Here is a 14,933-nt window from a genome sequence, read left to right on the forward strand (position 1 = left end):
AATGGTATTTCCATCACTAGAGAAATGAGTAAGTAAAGAGAAAAACATAGATTGTCGTGTTTGCTTTTCCAAGTATAACTTCCCATCATTCAACTGTAAGGGAGTTGCTTTAATTTCTACAGATTTCTCCCTCACTAAAATCTTTGACATTCAGATTAACTAAAATGGATCGAGTTCAATGTTTGCTAAAAAAGAAAGGGAATTAAACTCTGTTCTCAGCCTTCTGCTCCTTTCAAGAAAGAATCATCGTAGAAGCTCCCATAGAAGCTTCTGACCAAAGACGGACTCTAAAGCCAGGAAACACCAGCCAGCATTGCATTCCTGCCAACAGTGTTGTGGGAGCAGCAAGCCCTGAGTTTTCTTACCTCTACAGCCTTCCATTTCTCACAGATACAATAACTGTTAAGACCCTACTGAAACTCAGCCCCTTCTCTCCCACTCCTAAAAGCAACTTGAAATGTGGGGGGAAATACAAATAATACTGTTTCCCTATTGCAGCTTTCATGATGCTGACACTTGTTCCTGGTTAGCTCTTAGACGCACATGCCAACCTCTAACTGTGAGCAAGTGGAAAGAGTAACTGATTCCCATTTTCTTTCATTTCCCCCAGAACTTAGTGCTTGGGTGGCAAAATGACAGTCAATAGATTTTGCTGTCAGTGGTTTACAGAAACCTCAGGCTTCTTGATGAAATCCAGTCACTACCCATTTGGTGATTTAGTTCCAATTCCAATTCTTTTAAGTTTGAGCTATGGTTGGCTCAATGGTGTAGCTCTCTTAAGACTTGGGGCCACTTCAAAGTTGTAGAAATTCACTTTTCAGGACTCTGTTCCTCTCTGGAGCATCCTACTTGCATTTTTTTTCATGGTGATGCAATTTTTCTCATTTCTTGAGAATCTAAACATCTCTTCTTGGCCCTATGTCATCCTGACTTGTCATGATGCTCTTTACTCTGGGAAGAATCTGCTGGATGTTGTACTTACCCATCCTGTCATGTTTTATGGGTTTATTGTGTATTCTTAGAAGTCTGCTGATGAATTATTCAGGAGGAGCAAAGATTGCTTACTTCCTATATACAAAAGCAATCCACACCTCACAGTAGGCCTCACCCTATTTATTTATAAAATCCATCAAGTTGTATGAGAACTCCTTGAAGTCATCCATCAAATGCAAAGAAAAAGAGGTCAAATAAGTTTTGTCATTCTTTAGATAGGTACACTGTCTCCAAACTCCTCATTTACATTGTAAAAGCTTTACATTTTTGTGTGTTGGGAATTTTGACTCTGTTTCCATTTTGAAACAACAGATCAGTTGATGTTTTAGTTCATTTGGAAAGTTCTCATCTTAAACTATAGCTTAGACTTATTTTCTTTACATTCAAACAACTTTAGGGCAAAGTCATAGTTGGTGGGTTTCCTTTATTTTAACTAACAGTTCATTTCATAAAAGAATCTAGAGACCCAATGTTTTATCCATGACCATTAGTTAGAACCTCATCCTCAAGACCACATGCCAACCTCTAACAACCTCAGCTATCTCATAATCTACATCAAAAGTCATGAAGATTCAGAAGAGTCCGCTTAACCTTGGAAACCAGAGACCTTTGATATCTTCCCCAAATACTTGAAAACAAACACTGCCGCCAGCTCTAGACATGCTTTCTGATTCACTTACCAATGAATTGCTTTAATAGTATTTTTACATGCTAAGTGGAAAATGACTCATAGTTTTAAAGACAAGTTGGTGGGGGTCAAGGTGGAGCAGCACGGGGATTCCATTGTATCTACCTCAAAGCTTTTGAGCCTTAAACTAGTTGCTTGCAAAATCTGCTTAATCTTTCTCAAAGGTCCACATTAGCCAAGAGATCACAGGGTCATGTTTGTCCATCTGATGCCATATCCTGTCTGCAGTGATAGCCAGAGAAATCCCCAAGAGAAAGGGTGATGTTCATTCCACAGCATTTCTTATTAGCAGTGAGATAAAACAGTGAAGGGAAAATTTTTCTTGTAGCGCTTTGTTTTTCTGGTACATAAGAAAATGAGATTAAATGAAAATGTTAGAGAGTTTTTCTTCTCATTAACTGCAAATTGGGTCACAAAATATTAGAAGTAAGTTATTTAAATAATAACCTTGTTTTAAAGTCCAAACTCTTAAGCTCATATGCAATTATGGTAGACTATGATAATTACATTTAAATTGACTTTCCTAGTTAATTTATCAAGAAGGCCCTAAGATTAGAAAATGAATGTGTAACCTCTAAGTTTGTGTATTGAAACCTGACCCCTCTGTGTAATGGGATTTAGAGGTGTGGATTCTGTGAGGCACTAATTGATTAGACAGAGGTATGATGTGGGAAATCCAAAATAGGATTAATTTTTATTTAAGAAAGAAACAGACCAAAGTTAACTCCATCTCCATCATCTGGAGGACTAGTAAGAAGGGCGTCATCTGCAAACTAGGAAGTAGTATTACTTAAAACAAAAAACAGATCAGAGCTATTCTACCTACAGCAGTTTGAACAGGTTTGGTCCCCATAGACTCATGTGTTTGTATGCTTGCTCCATAGGGAGTGGCACAATTGAATTTATGACCTTATTGGAGTAGGGCTGGCCTTGTTAGAAGAAGTGTGTCACTGTGGGGGTGGACTTTGAGGTCTCTATGATCAGGCTCCAGCCAGTGTGGAAAGAAAGCCTTATCCTGGCTGCCTGTGGAATCCAATCACCCTCTGCTGCCTACAGATCAAGACATAGACCTCTCAGCTCCTCCAGCACCATGTCTGCCCGCATGCTGCCATGCTTCCTACCATGATGCTAAAGGTGGTGCAGAACTTGTGGGAGTCGTCAACCAATGACTGGTCCAACTTAAGACCCATACCACAAGAGGGCATGACCAGGCCTGATACTGCCTGGAGGTCCAGGAACCAAAGGCTGGATAGCCCAGAGACATGACTGGATATATATTTCCAATTCTATATATATACATATATATATGAATATATATACATATATACATATACATATATATATTCTATATATATTCAACACATAGCATATATTCTGCCATACTTATAGATAGCATAATCATCATCAGAGAGGCTTCATTAAGCAACTTATGAGAGCAGATGCAGAGACCTACAGCTAAACATAAGGCATAGCTTGGGGAATCCTGTGGAAGACAGGAAAGAGTCAGAGAGGTCAAGGGCACCACAAGAAAATGGTCCATAGAATCAACTAGCCAGGGCTAATGGGCTTCACAGAAGTTTTGCATACCATCAGGAAGCCTGAATAGGTCTGACCTGGATCCTCTGCATACATGCTGTAATTGTTTAGCCTGGTATCCTTGTGGGACACCTAACAAGTGAAAGAGAGGCTGTCTCTAACTCTTTTGCCTATTTTGGCAACCCATTTCCTCCTACTGGATTACCTCTTCCAGCCTTAATGTGATGGGAGGTACCTAGTTTTATCGCATCCTGTTTAGTTGATATCCCTGGGAGGCCTGCTGTTTTAAAGGGAAATGAAGAAGGAGTGGCCTGTCAGGGAGAGGGGAGGTGGGAGGGAGGGACTTTGAGGAGAAGAGGGAGGTAAAAGTCCATTTGGGAACTAATATATGAGAGAAAAGAAGAACAGAAATAGCATACTCATACACACACAAAAAATCCTGTCTATAATTTAGATACCTTTTTAAGTGATGGTTAAATCATTGGGCCTACCCATGGTGAATGAAGTTAGGTGTCTTTGTTTAAGGACTTTCCAGAGGGAACCACAGAAACCTCTCTTGCCATGACGTAAGCGCACAGCAAGACCAGAAGTCATCCCATATCCTTGTGCTTCTTAGACTCCAGGAGTGTAAGAAATAAATTTCCAGTCGAATCATCTACACAGTCTTTGGTAGTCTGTCAGAGCAGAAAAGAGAAATGGATAGAAACTGTGTATACTACCCTTTACTCCAATTCACATCTGAAGCAGTTGAGACAGAGAGGTAAAGTAATTAACCCACACAGCTGGTAGCTACTGCTGTGTTATTTAAATAGCTCTTTCCCTACACTGTGATTCATAATACTATCTTGCCTCTCAGGGTTACTTTTTAAAAAAGTAATTAACTGCCTGATAGTGTCCTCAACCTAAATTCCCTTCAAAGAATGAACAGAAACTTACTCTCTGCTTGTATTCACAGTTTTGAACAGTGCAGGACACGGTTTGGAAGAGACAGTACGGAGTACCAGCTAAGGTGTATCTGAAGGCAGCCTGGTGAGTGCCAATCCCTAGATGTCTGCCTTTCATACCTTTATGACTTGAGGCAAGTTACAGGATCTTTGTATATGTCATCTTCCTCCATAGTGAAATCGAGGAGCCAATAGTTCTTACATTATGGGGCCGTTTTGAGGATTGAGTGTTCTTGACCACATGGCTAAACCAGCGCCAACACATAAAAACTACTAAAATGTTTTGCTATGTTTCTTAATCTATGTGTAAAAGTTAAAGTGGAAGGGTTTTAAAAGAGCACGAATTTACTATTTGTTACACTATAATCACACTGATTTTCAATATGGCCATATTTACTACATAGGACTTTACTTTGGCTCACAGTGTGAGGGTCCAGACCATCATGGCAGGGAAGTCAGACTGAATCCACAGTCAAAAGCAGAGACTGATAAATGCCACTCGTAGGCTTGCTTTCTCCTTTTCCAGGAACCCAGCCAGTGGAATGATGCTATCCAAATTTAAAGTGAGTTCTCCGACCTTAATTGACATAGTCTATTTAATCCTTCCACAAGCATGTCCAGGGACTTGTCTCCTAGAAGATCTAGTTCCTGTCAAGCTGCCAATCAATATTAACTGCCATATTTACTTAATGCTGATTTTTAAATAATTATATGACATAAAATTACCAGAAAATAATCTAAATCAAACAAATGAATAAACACCTACTAGGAAGGACCTCAGCTAACAGCCTCAATGCCCAGAGAAGTCTCCTCCTCTCAGGAGCATGCTCCTCTCTGTTGCCTCCATTCTCAGGCTAATTCAGACTATGGGACACTTCCTAACATCACCAAGCTTGCTCCTTGTCTGAAGCTGAAAGTCCCACTGAAGAAAAGATGGCTTTATTAACATCCAACCACCTCCCCATCCACCTACCAACCCCCCACCTGCCCCCAGCATCCCCTTTTCTGGGGCATCAAGTGTCTACAGGATTAGGTGCACTCTCTCCAACTGAGGCTAGACAAGGCAGTCCTCTGCTTTATATGTGCTGGGGCCACAGACCAGCCCATGTATGCTCTTTGGTTGGTGGCTTAGTCCCTGGGAGCTCTGAAGGGTCCAGGTTAGTGGATATTGTTCTTCCTATGGGGTTGTCATCCCTTTCAGCCCCTTCAATATGTCCTCTAACTCTTCCATAGGGGTCCCCAACAATCCAATGATTGACTGTAAGTATCTGCATCTGTCTCAGTCATCTGCTGGTAGAGCCTCTCAGAGGACAGTCATGCTAGGCTCCTGTCTGCAAGCACAACATGGCATCAATAATAGTGTAGGGTTTTGATGCCTGCTGATGGGATTGATCCCAAATTGGACTGGTCACTGGATGGCTTTTCCTTCAGTCTCTACTCCATTTTTGTCCCTGCATTTCTTTTAGAAACAATTCTGGGAAAATTTTTTAAGGTAGTTTGGTGACTCTATTCCTTCACGGGGGGCGTGTCTATCAACTGGAGGTGGTCTCTTCAGGTTCCATCTCCACAATGTTGGGTATTTAAGCTAAGGCCATTCCCATTGAGTCCGGGTCTCTGGGACTTTCCAGAGGTTCCCCCCATCCCCGACTCCCTGAGCTTCATATTTCCATTCATTCTTTTGGCCACCTGGGTTTCTCTTCTGTGTCCCCACCCCGATACATGATCTTGTCCCCCATTTCTCCTTCCTGTCACCTCTCCCACCCAGATCCCTCCCTCCCTCTGTCTCCCGTGATTATTTTCCCCCTTCTAAGTGGGATTGCAGCATCCTCATTTGGACCTTCCTTCCTATAAGACTTTATACGGTCTGTGACTTGTATCATGGGAATTCTGTACTTTTCAGCTAATATCCACTTATCAGTGAATATATACCATGCCTGTCTTTTTTGGTCTGGGTTACCTCACTCAGTATGGTATTTTCTAGTTCTGTCCATTTGTCTGCAAAATTCATGATGTCCCACATCAGCCCTATTCCTTCAAGTTCTCTTATGAAGGCAAAGAGTGAACGACACTAAAGGAAAAGAATGCAAGCACCTTAAAAACACTTAGCAAAACCAAGTTTTGGTTTTATTTACTTGTAAAATTAATATTTTTTTCTTAATGACTCCTGGGAAAGAACACCTATGATTGATATTTCTTCCCAAGTCTTCTCTCCCTGAACAGGTCTTTCTATCTTTTCGTGCATTCTGTACAATAAAGTTTGTCTGTGTACTTAATTGATCATAGTAAACACACCAAAAGAAACTAAAACTACAAGGACGATGTTGAACAAATGTTCTCTTGTTATTGTTTAAAATTGCAGAGAAGCATGTCCCAATGCCAGTGTTAGCTTCATTTCACGAAGACTTAACACAGCTAAACAGAAGCCCAAGACAGATGTGGATTTGGAAATCCACCATATGTTCAAGTTGTCCTCATATCTTCCAATCTTGAAACATGTTTTTCACCTTCCAATGCAATATTCACATTTTATAATGTTTATATTTTCTATCTGTTTACTTCTTTCTCTTGTTGGTTAACTGGAAGAATTTTTCTGATCTTACTTTAGATTCAACTTGGCATTGGCCCTTATTTTAAAAAATGAAGCCATTTGGTAAACAGTGGTGAAACTCCCCAGCACAAAATCACTTGACACATTAGCTTTATGTCATGACCTCAGAGAGCATGAGGTATACTCAAAATTAATCTGTTTGCCCTCCCTTAACTTCCCACTGAGTCTAATCCCATTATGCACATTCTGCACAGTTCTGTCTTTGGCTTTCTCCACAACTTACTCGAAAGTGAGGTGTCAGATTATTGAACTCAGAGGTGTCTGTGTCTCCTTTGGCAGATGCATGCTGTCACCCGGCCCTCTATCTTTCCTAGTCAGACTATAACAAACTGCCATTTTTATGCATAAATATTCATGTCTACAGTCTTCAAAGCTCACACAGTTCTACAGGTGACTTAACCGTGCCTAGCTTCCAAGTCCAAAGAGCTCCATTATGCTTCTCTGTGTCAACAACTGAGGATGGAACAGCTTGCTTTTGTCTCTCTGACGTATCTGGGACATCTGTCTCATAATCCTCAGGATGTGTCTCATCTAGTAATTCACCCTAGCTTCTGGGAAAATGAAATGACCAGCGTAGGGATGATGTTTAGTATGATTCATCACTGTACAATTTAGAGACATCATATTGTTGGAATAACCATGAATTGTGTGTTGGACATCCTGTTTCACTTTATTCAGATTTTTCATTTTGAAGTTGAAATCTCCAAGTCAGCAGTAAGTACCTCAGCAGAGACACAAGAGTCATGGCAACTTTCAAAAAGAATCCATACCTGTGTTCTCAAAGAAAGTTCTTTATACAAAGATTAAAATGAGATGGAGCGTTCCACATTCTCATATGCTCAGCTTTTCTTTTCTTTTCTTTTTCTTTTTTTTTTTTGGGGGGGGGGGTGGTAGCACAGGTTTATTGGAGCATCCTAATACAGACGCTGGGGCTTGCCCATGGTGCTCTTGATGTACAAAGCCCGGACGTTTTGCCAGTTTTTCTTGAGCAAGGACACCAAGAAATTGACAGCCAGATGGATGTTGTAGACCAGCTCATCATCGGTCATCTTCACATGGCCAACAGCAACAGCCAGGCATAGCACCTTCTTCATCTGGAACTTGATTGTAGATTTGACCTCATCCACCTTGGCCACCATGTTTTCATTGTGTGTCAGCCGGGAGGGGAACTTGTCCGCCTTGTTGAGGCCTGGGTCCAGGATCCTCGGGATCTGCTTGATTAGAGACTCAGAGGCCAAGAATGCGTCGTACTTCTTGGCCAGCTTTTTCACCAACTTCTTGTTCTTATTAAGCTTCTTAAGGGCCTCGATGTCCATGTGCGGGATATCCACGGCCTTGGCCTCGTCACAGTGCTGCTGGTCCCCCAGGACGCACACCGAGAACTTGCGGGGAGGGGTGGACTTAAGCCTGCCGGTGCCCCAGAAACGTTTGTCCTTCTGAGGGTCGTAGTTCTTCAGGCTGATCTGCAGCTCCACCGTCTCCAGGAACTTGCGGCGCTTGTGCTGGTTCCTGTGCAGGACTTCCCGCACCGCCTCGTACAGGGTGTCGCGTGAGACTTTGCTGCTCATGGCTGCAGCGGCTGGCAGAGGAAACCGGAAGAGAACTCAGCTTTTCTTAATAAGTATCAGTGAAGGCTTTCTTTTTCAGCACTACACAACCTCCTGAAGACTGCTATGAGAACAAGTGAGTCTTATTAGTATACCTATCAATGTCCAGAACTGGGAGGGTAAAGAAGAGAAGGAAAGAGTGATAGAAACAAGGACTAAGATATTTAGACAAAACCTTCATAAAAGCATCCTTGGCAGGCTAAACAAGCAACTCTCCCCTGACAAAATAAGTGCCTGATTCACCTTACACAGGAAACATGGATGTCTCAAACCTTTACATAGGTGTGAAGAATCTTTGTTAGATTGTATTAAATCAAAATTATTTCTCTAATCTGAATATAAGCATGATGAATTGGTCCTATTTACCACTTGCAATCCATGAAGGAAAAAAACATATGCATAGTATTGATATTTCTTTTTAATAAATAATTTCAGGAGTCACTGCATAGGATCTCAATGAGCTTCTAACCTATGAAGTGAGGAGGAAGAAGAAACTAGTGACAGTGAAGGGAAGAACCCATATGAAGGGAAGAGCACACATACCCAGAGGTGGCAGTGCTTACTGTAGGGCCAGCAGATTTTGAACATTGAGAATATAGCTTTCTCACAGTCTTGGATAAACACACTGAAATTGAACTTGACTAGATGGGAAGACATTGGTGTGAACTCACAGCTTTGATATGTAGATATATACATACATACCTACAAACACAAGTACATAGGTATAGAATAAGAGATAGTGTAATAAACGTGGACACCATGGTAGTCAGACTTTAAAATAGTTCTCAGTCTTCCATGTCTCTAGATATTTGTACCTATGTATAGTCTCCTCCTATACTAAATGGAGGTGATTAGATCCACACATACGTGATCATGTGAATATGCATACATATTCTATCAATTCCCTGAGCACTCACTGACAGGTCTGAGGGCAACAACACTTCAAAACAAGTGAGTAAGCAAGTGCCCAGATCTTGGTCTCTACATTTAACTGTCCACTAAGAATCAGTGTCCTCAGCAAATGTCTAACTTTATGGTTAAAGCATAGGAGAAGAAGGATGAAGTCAAATATTAAATTCAAGATATCAAGGAAATGGTCAAATTCCTATGGAAACCATTTTAAAGGGCTCTTGTTAGCAAATCTGAAATAATCTGTGCACTCATCAAATACGACAGACATTCATAAATTCATAGTGATAAGAGTAAGCAAATTAAATTGGGAATAATAAATTCCTAATAATAAAATGCTAGGTAATAAATACAGAAGGTATGATAAAATTAGTTACATTTTGCAACCATCATAGTAATAATTAATTTGGGCAAGAAACATGAGTAAATGCTAAAATTCAAGTGCAACTTTGAGAGATGAGTTTTTTTTTTTAACCTGGTCTATTATCACAAAAGGATTAATTGTAAAGAAGAAGACTGGTTGCACAGTAGAGAAACCTGGCCGACCTCAATCTCGAAGGTTCCTGTTGACATCACCAGCAATGTATAAAACGAATGCTCGAACCCTGTAGCTCGATGCCATGAGGATGCAAAATCACCACTGCAGTCATTCATCAACAAAGAGAATCCGAACTGAATCATCAAAAGGAAACACTTGATAAGCCAAATTTTAAGATGTTTTGTAAGCTAACTTAAATCACAAAGCCATAAAAATGTTTAGAGAGATTAAGGGGCTGTTCTTTATTAAAGTGGATAGCAAAGACATGACAGCTGATTGCCATAAAAGACCTTTTATTAGGACCGTTGTTAGGACAACTGTTAAAACCAGGACAACATCTGAGAATTGGGCAGTAGTGACTTATCATTGTTAACTTAGATAGTGTTTCTATGGTTATGCAGAAAAACTATATTTATCATTAAAGTGTTTAGAATTAGGTTAAGTTTTTTTTTAGATATTTTCTTTATTTACATGTAAATTTCTCCTTTCCCAGTTCCCCATCCAAAAAACAAACAAACAAGCAAAAACAACAAGAACAAACCCCTGTTGCCTGCCCCACTCCCCATGCCTACCACTCCACCTTCTCCCACTTATTGGCCTTGGCATTAAGTATGTGTGTGTGTGTGTGTGTTGTGTGCATCCATGTATTTGTGTATACATGCATGTTCTATAGCACATACGCAAAGGTTAGAGAGGGCACATTATAGGAATGCATTCTGTCCTTTCACTATATGAATTTCAAGGATTGAACTCGTCTTTTAAGGCTTAGCAGAAGACTTCTTTACCACTGAGCCATACTGCTGGTCCAAGTTCAGGTGATTCTTAACGTCTTCAAATGGTTCAGAAAACAAAACAAAACAAAACTCTTCAATCTATTTTTACCATTTTTGTGTTTTTAATTATTTCAAAAAGAAGAGGAAAATAAGAAACATCCTATATATATCCAAACAACTCTTAATTCAAAGACACACAATATTAAATAGAAAAAAAAGAACACACACAGAGAAAGAGAGAAGAGAAACATAACAGATACTGTAAAGAAATGAAGAAAATATCACCAACAGCAACAGGAAAAAAGGAAGTAGAAACAGTAGATCCACACAAGGGCTCTGTACCCACTGTTACAAGAGGAAACAGATGGTGTTATCCAAATAGAATAATTCCATGGGTTTATTTACAAAGAGACTATCTACAAAGATACAGTTTATAGGAATCGTGTAGTCAAGGATTGGACTGGTCTAATAGTCTGTCTGTAAGGAGAGAGAATATAGTGCAGGGACCCATAGAGAGGGCAACTGACTTGAGAGCAATGGATGTGGGAGGAGGTCAGCTGGAGGAGACCTTGCACCTGACTTGGAGGGCACACTCCCTTCCCTTCCCCATGGACTGCCAAGGCTCCCTACACACTTAACAGGAAATCCAAGAATATACCATCATGTGGACTCCACCCGAGCTAGCCTACCTCACAGGAAGATAGAACGGTAGAAGGCCAATGGACAAGATCTGGCCTATCCTTAAAGTCTGTGACATTAAGAACAGTGATGGTCAACTTTCTAGAAATAACCAGTATGTGTGAAGTACATGAGAAAATTTCATCAAGATTGAAAATTCCCTGAAGTTGTAAAATAAAAAAGTTGGTGCACCGAGGGACACAGGAGTCATTGCATCATTCAAAGTAACACAGTGAAGACAAAAAGCATCTGAAAGATGTGGGAAGGAGCGATTACCTCCAGGACCACAGCTCTCTAAGCATGCTTGGCTACATCTTCTGCCCATTTCCTGGAGAGAAAGATTAAAAGCAAACACTGAAAAGGTTTGCAAATATGATTTGGCTTGTGGTCTATCAACTGAATAGCATTCTCATAACTGGGAATATGGGTCCCTGTCATTTTTTTTTTTTATTGTTGAATAAAGTTCAAAAACTAAAACCAAACCATGTATAAACCTGAGTTTAGGCAACTTCATTTCAACCAATAGGTTTCTTTTTTACTTCCTATTTTTTTAAAGATTTGTTTATTTATTTTGTGCATATGAGTCCTCTATCTGAGTGTACACCTGCATGCCAGAAGAGGGCATTAGATCACATTATAGGTGGTTGTGAGCCACCATGTGGTTGCTGAGAATTGGACTCAGAACCTCTGGAAAAGCAGCTGGTGCTCTGAACCCCTTTAGCCATCTCTCCAGCCCCCTTGCTTTCTATTTTCACTCATTCTCAAAAAAATATTTCTTCAACAATGTTTTTCCAGTATGGCCATGCTGTAAGAGTCCACGGGCAGAACAAGATACACCTGTCTTGGGACCTTAAAAGCATTTAATACAAATAAGCACATGAAAGTCTCTATGCTAACTATGCTATTTATTTTTATATTAATATTAAATAGCATCTGTAACCATTGTTTTTTTTTTTTGGTTTGGTATACATTTTTATGTTTATAGCAATGTAACAGACAACCCAGTCTGTACTGACCTCATTTAGTGATAAAGAAATTAACTAAAATTCTCCCAGCTAGTAAGAAGCAGAAACCATTTGAACCTAAGTCCCCACATCTGTATGTGGTGCTTTGGCCACTGTCTCTTCTGCTTATAATCAAATCCACTTGTGCAGTGAAGGCACTCTACTTATTTTCTAAGTCTACTTTAACAGTCACTGGTTTATGGAGGAGGGGTGAGGGAGGTAGGCCAGGAAAGCAATGTAGGTATGAACATGGGATAATGAAAGCCACAATTTTATATGTCTACTTAAAAAAATAAAAATAAAACCCTTTATGTGCTGTTATATGAGCAAAGCATTTTACTGCAGCGAAATGGAGGAGGGATGAATTTCCAGCAAAGAGGAAAGGAGAGAGAATGAAAGGAAGCCCCCAGTGATTTAGAGCAGAGAGAACATTCTGCTGATGTTAACTTGCAGAAACAAGAGTTACTTTAAAAACGCAGCTAGGAAAAGCCATGGGTGGTCCTCCCCCACACGGATGCTCCTGGTTGTCAATGAGCACTAGCTTGAATGGTATTTAGAAACATTTCTGTTGCTTGGGAATATAACCGCTGATAATAGATACAGAGATACCCAAGAAAAACGGTAAAAACAAGCAAATACTTGACATTTCTTTCTGCATTTACTGACTCCCTGACACTAAAAAGAGAAAAGTTGGGGGGGGGGGGAGTGACATCAATCAGAATGGAATGATAAGTATTTTGATGACAAACGATCACACGTATCTCAATGTCTCAGAATTGGGGATTTTAGTGTGCATGTTCACACACGTCTACAATGATCTAGCTGGATGGATCTCTGGTTCCTGTCACTTGGGTATCCAGGCTAATGAAGGAACCTCTGTCTGTAATGAAGGAACTCCAGTCCCAGTGGGAATTAAGGCAGATGGAAAGATTCTGTGCAAATAATCGCATCCTGGGCGAGAGGAGTCAACCTGCAAGAAACACATGCCCTTCCGTTCACATTTCATTGCAAAAGGCAATGGAAGGCAAAGACATCCAACACTCCCCCTCCTGGGAAAGGCAGAAGTACAACACACTGAGGAAGAGAACTGGGAATATTTTCAGAACAGAGCTAATGACTTCCAGACACTGTCCTGCAGGACATTCTAATCTGCAGCCTCACATCTGCATACTGCTCTAGTAGCTCCATGACCTGAGTCACTTGAGGCTCACCCACTGTTCCACAAGCCCCCTTATATTTCCCGGCCTCCTGCCTCATTTGCAATTTGGTTGGAGCTGAGTGATTATTTAAAACAAATGGGCCATGAGTAGAGTGACATTCACAAGTCCAGGTTTGAGGAGTGAAGGGGTGGTATTCTCCAGTTTTTAATTCCTGTGCAAGATGCCTCAAAGGACAACTGTCCAGGACTAGCAGAGATGCCATGTGATGAATCTCTCAGTTTGGTGTCCCGTGTGGAACAGTACCTCCCCATCTCTTTCTGCCAATTCTTTCCAAATATGTAGAATGAAGAGTATGAAACCTTTGTCATTATGTGTCATTTTGGAATGTCTGTTGTGGCAGCTGGCATTAATCATCCCAATAAGGAAACTAGTATCTGAATGTCAAGTAGCAGTTTAAAATAACCCAAGATACATTTTTTTTAAAAGTGGGCATGAAAGCTGATATGAGTAGCTTGAACGGCAATGTGTTTTACAGTGATAAAAATCATTGGAAAATGTTCACTAGGAAGTCGGCTTTAAATGGGCTTTCAACTGGGAGGAAGAAGAATAGGAATCAAGATTTAGCACTGTGTATCAGGGACCCTTTTCTGTATTCAGCAAGACATTGTCAGAAGTAAATAAAATCAGGAAGAATGACTGTTCATAAGCAGACCGAAAGGAGTCTGCAGGAAAAACTAGGAGTTTAGGTCCTCCTGGTCCAGAAGCAGTAGCTCAAAAGTGAGAAATGAGATTAAAAAGCTTTGAGTGACAAAAAAAGTTAATGACCCCTCAGCTGATTAAAGTTCTTCTGGGAGAAGTTAGATGAGGGTATATGATATTGTCACTTAAGCTCAAAAGCTTAAACAGAGACCACTAGATGGATTTGGAGACACCTGTACGTAGGCCCAGGACTGGGGAGGCTGAGGCGGGGAGACTGACAATTTTGAGACTTGTCTGAATAACATAGCAAGATTCGGCTCCAAGAAACAAAGAGAAAACGAAAGACAAAGAGGTAAAAGACAGAAAGGAAGCAAATCTGAGAAACGTGGTTTTAAATTGGTTATAGGTACTGCAGAATTTTATTTAAGCAAAACCAATCAGTACCCTACTTAGACGAGAGTAAATTAGCAGAGAAACTGGAGCTTAGACTAAAGAAGCTGGAGGCAGAACACGGGATCTTGACTCTCCAGCCTCCTTCATGAGAATGGGCTTCCCAAGCTTTAAAGCTCTTTTGGTAAGCGTATACTACCCATGCCCCGTTTAGAACTACTGAAGAGTAGAGAGAACAACACCCTGGGATGTGCAAAGAGATTCCTGCAAAGAAGAGAATCACAGCCCCAGGAACCTCTCCCACCTGGAGTCTCCCCATGTGATTGACTGTAGTTTAGACTCTCAGGTGTGTGCCTGCCGTCTAGTTTCTGTTCTCCCCTTGGCACCAGGCTGTGCTGCTGTTCCT

At 40.6% G+C, this 14,933-nt stretch overlaps 1 pseudogene; it reads right to left on the reverse strand.

The window, feature by feature from the left end:
* Positions 1 to 7,651: 7,651 nt before the first annotated feature.
* LOC116086464 lies at positions 7,652 to 8,342 on the reverse strand (annotated as a pseudogene).
* Between the last annotated feature and the right edge of the window lie 6,591 nt (positions 8,343 to 14,933).

This window comes from Mastomys coucha, unplaced genomic scaffold, assembly GCF_008632895.1.
Source record: "Mastomys coucha isolate ucsf_1 unplaced genomic scaffold, UCSF_Mcou_1 pScaffold12, whole genome shotgun sequence".
Taxonomy (NCBI): Eukaryota; Metazoa; Chordata; class Mammalia; order Rodentia; family Muridae; genus Mastomys; species Mastomys coucha.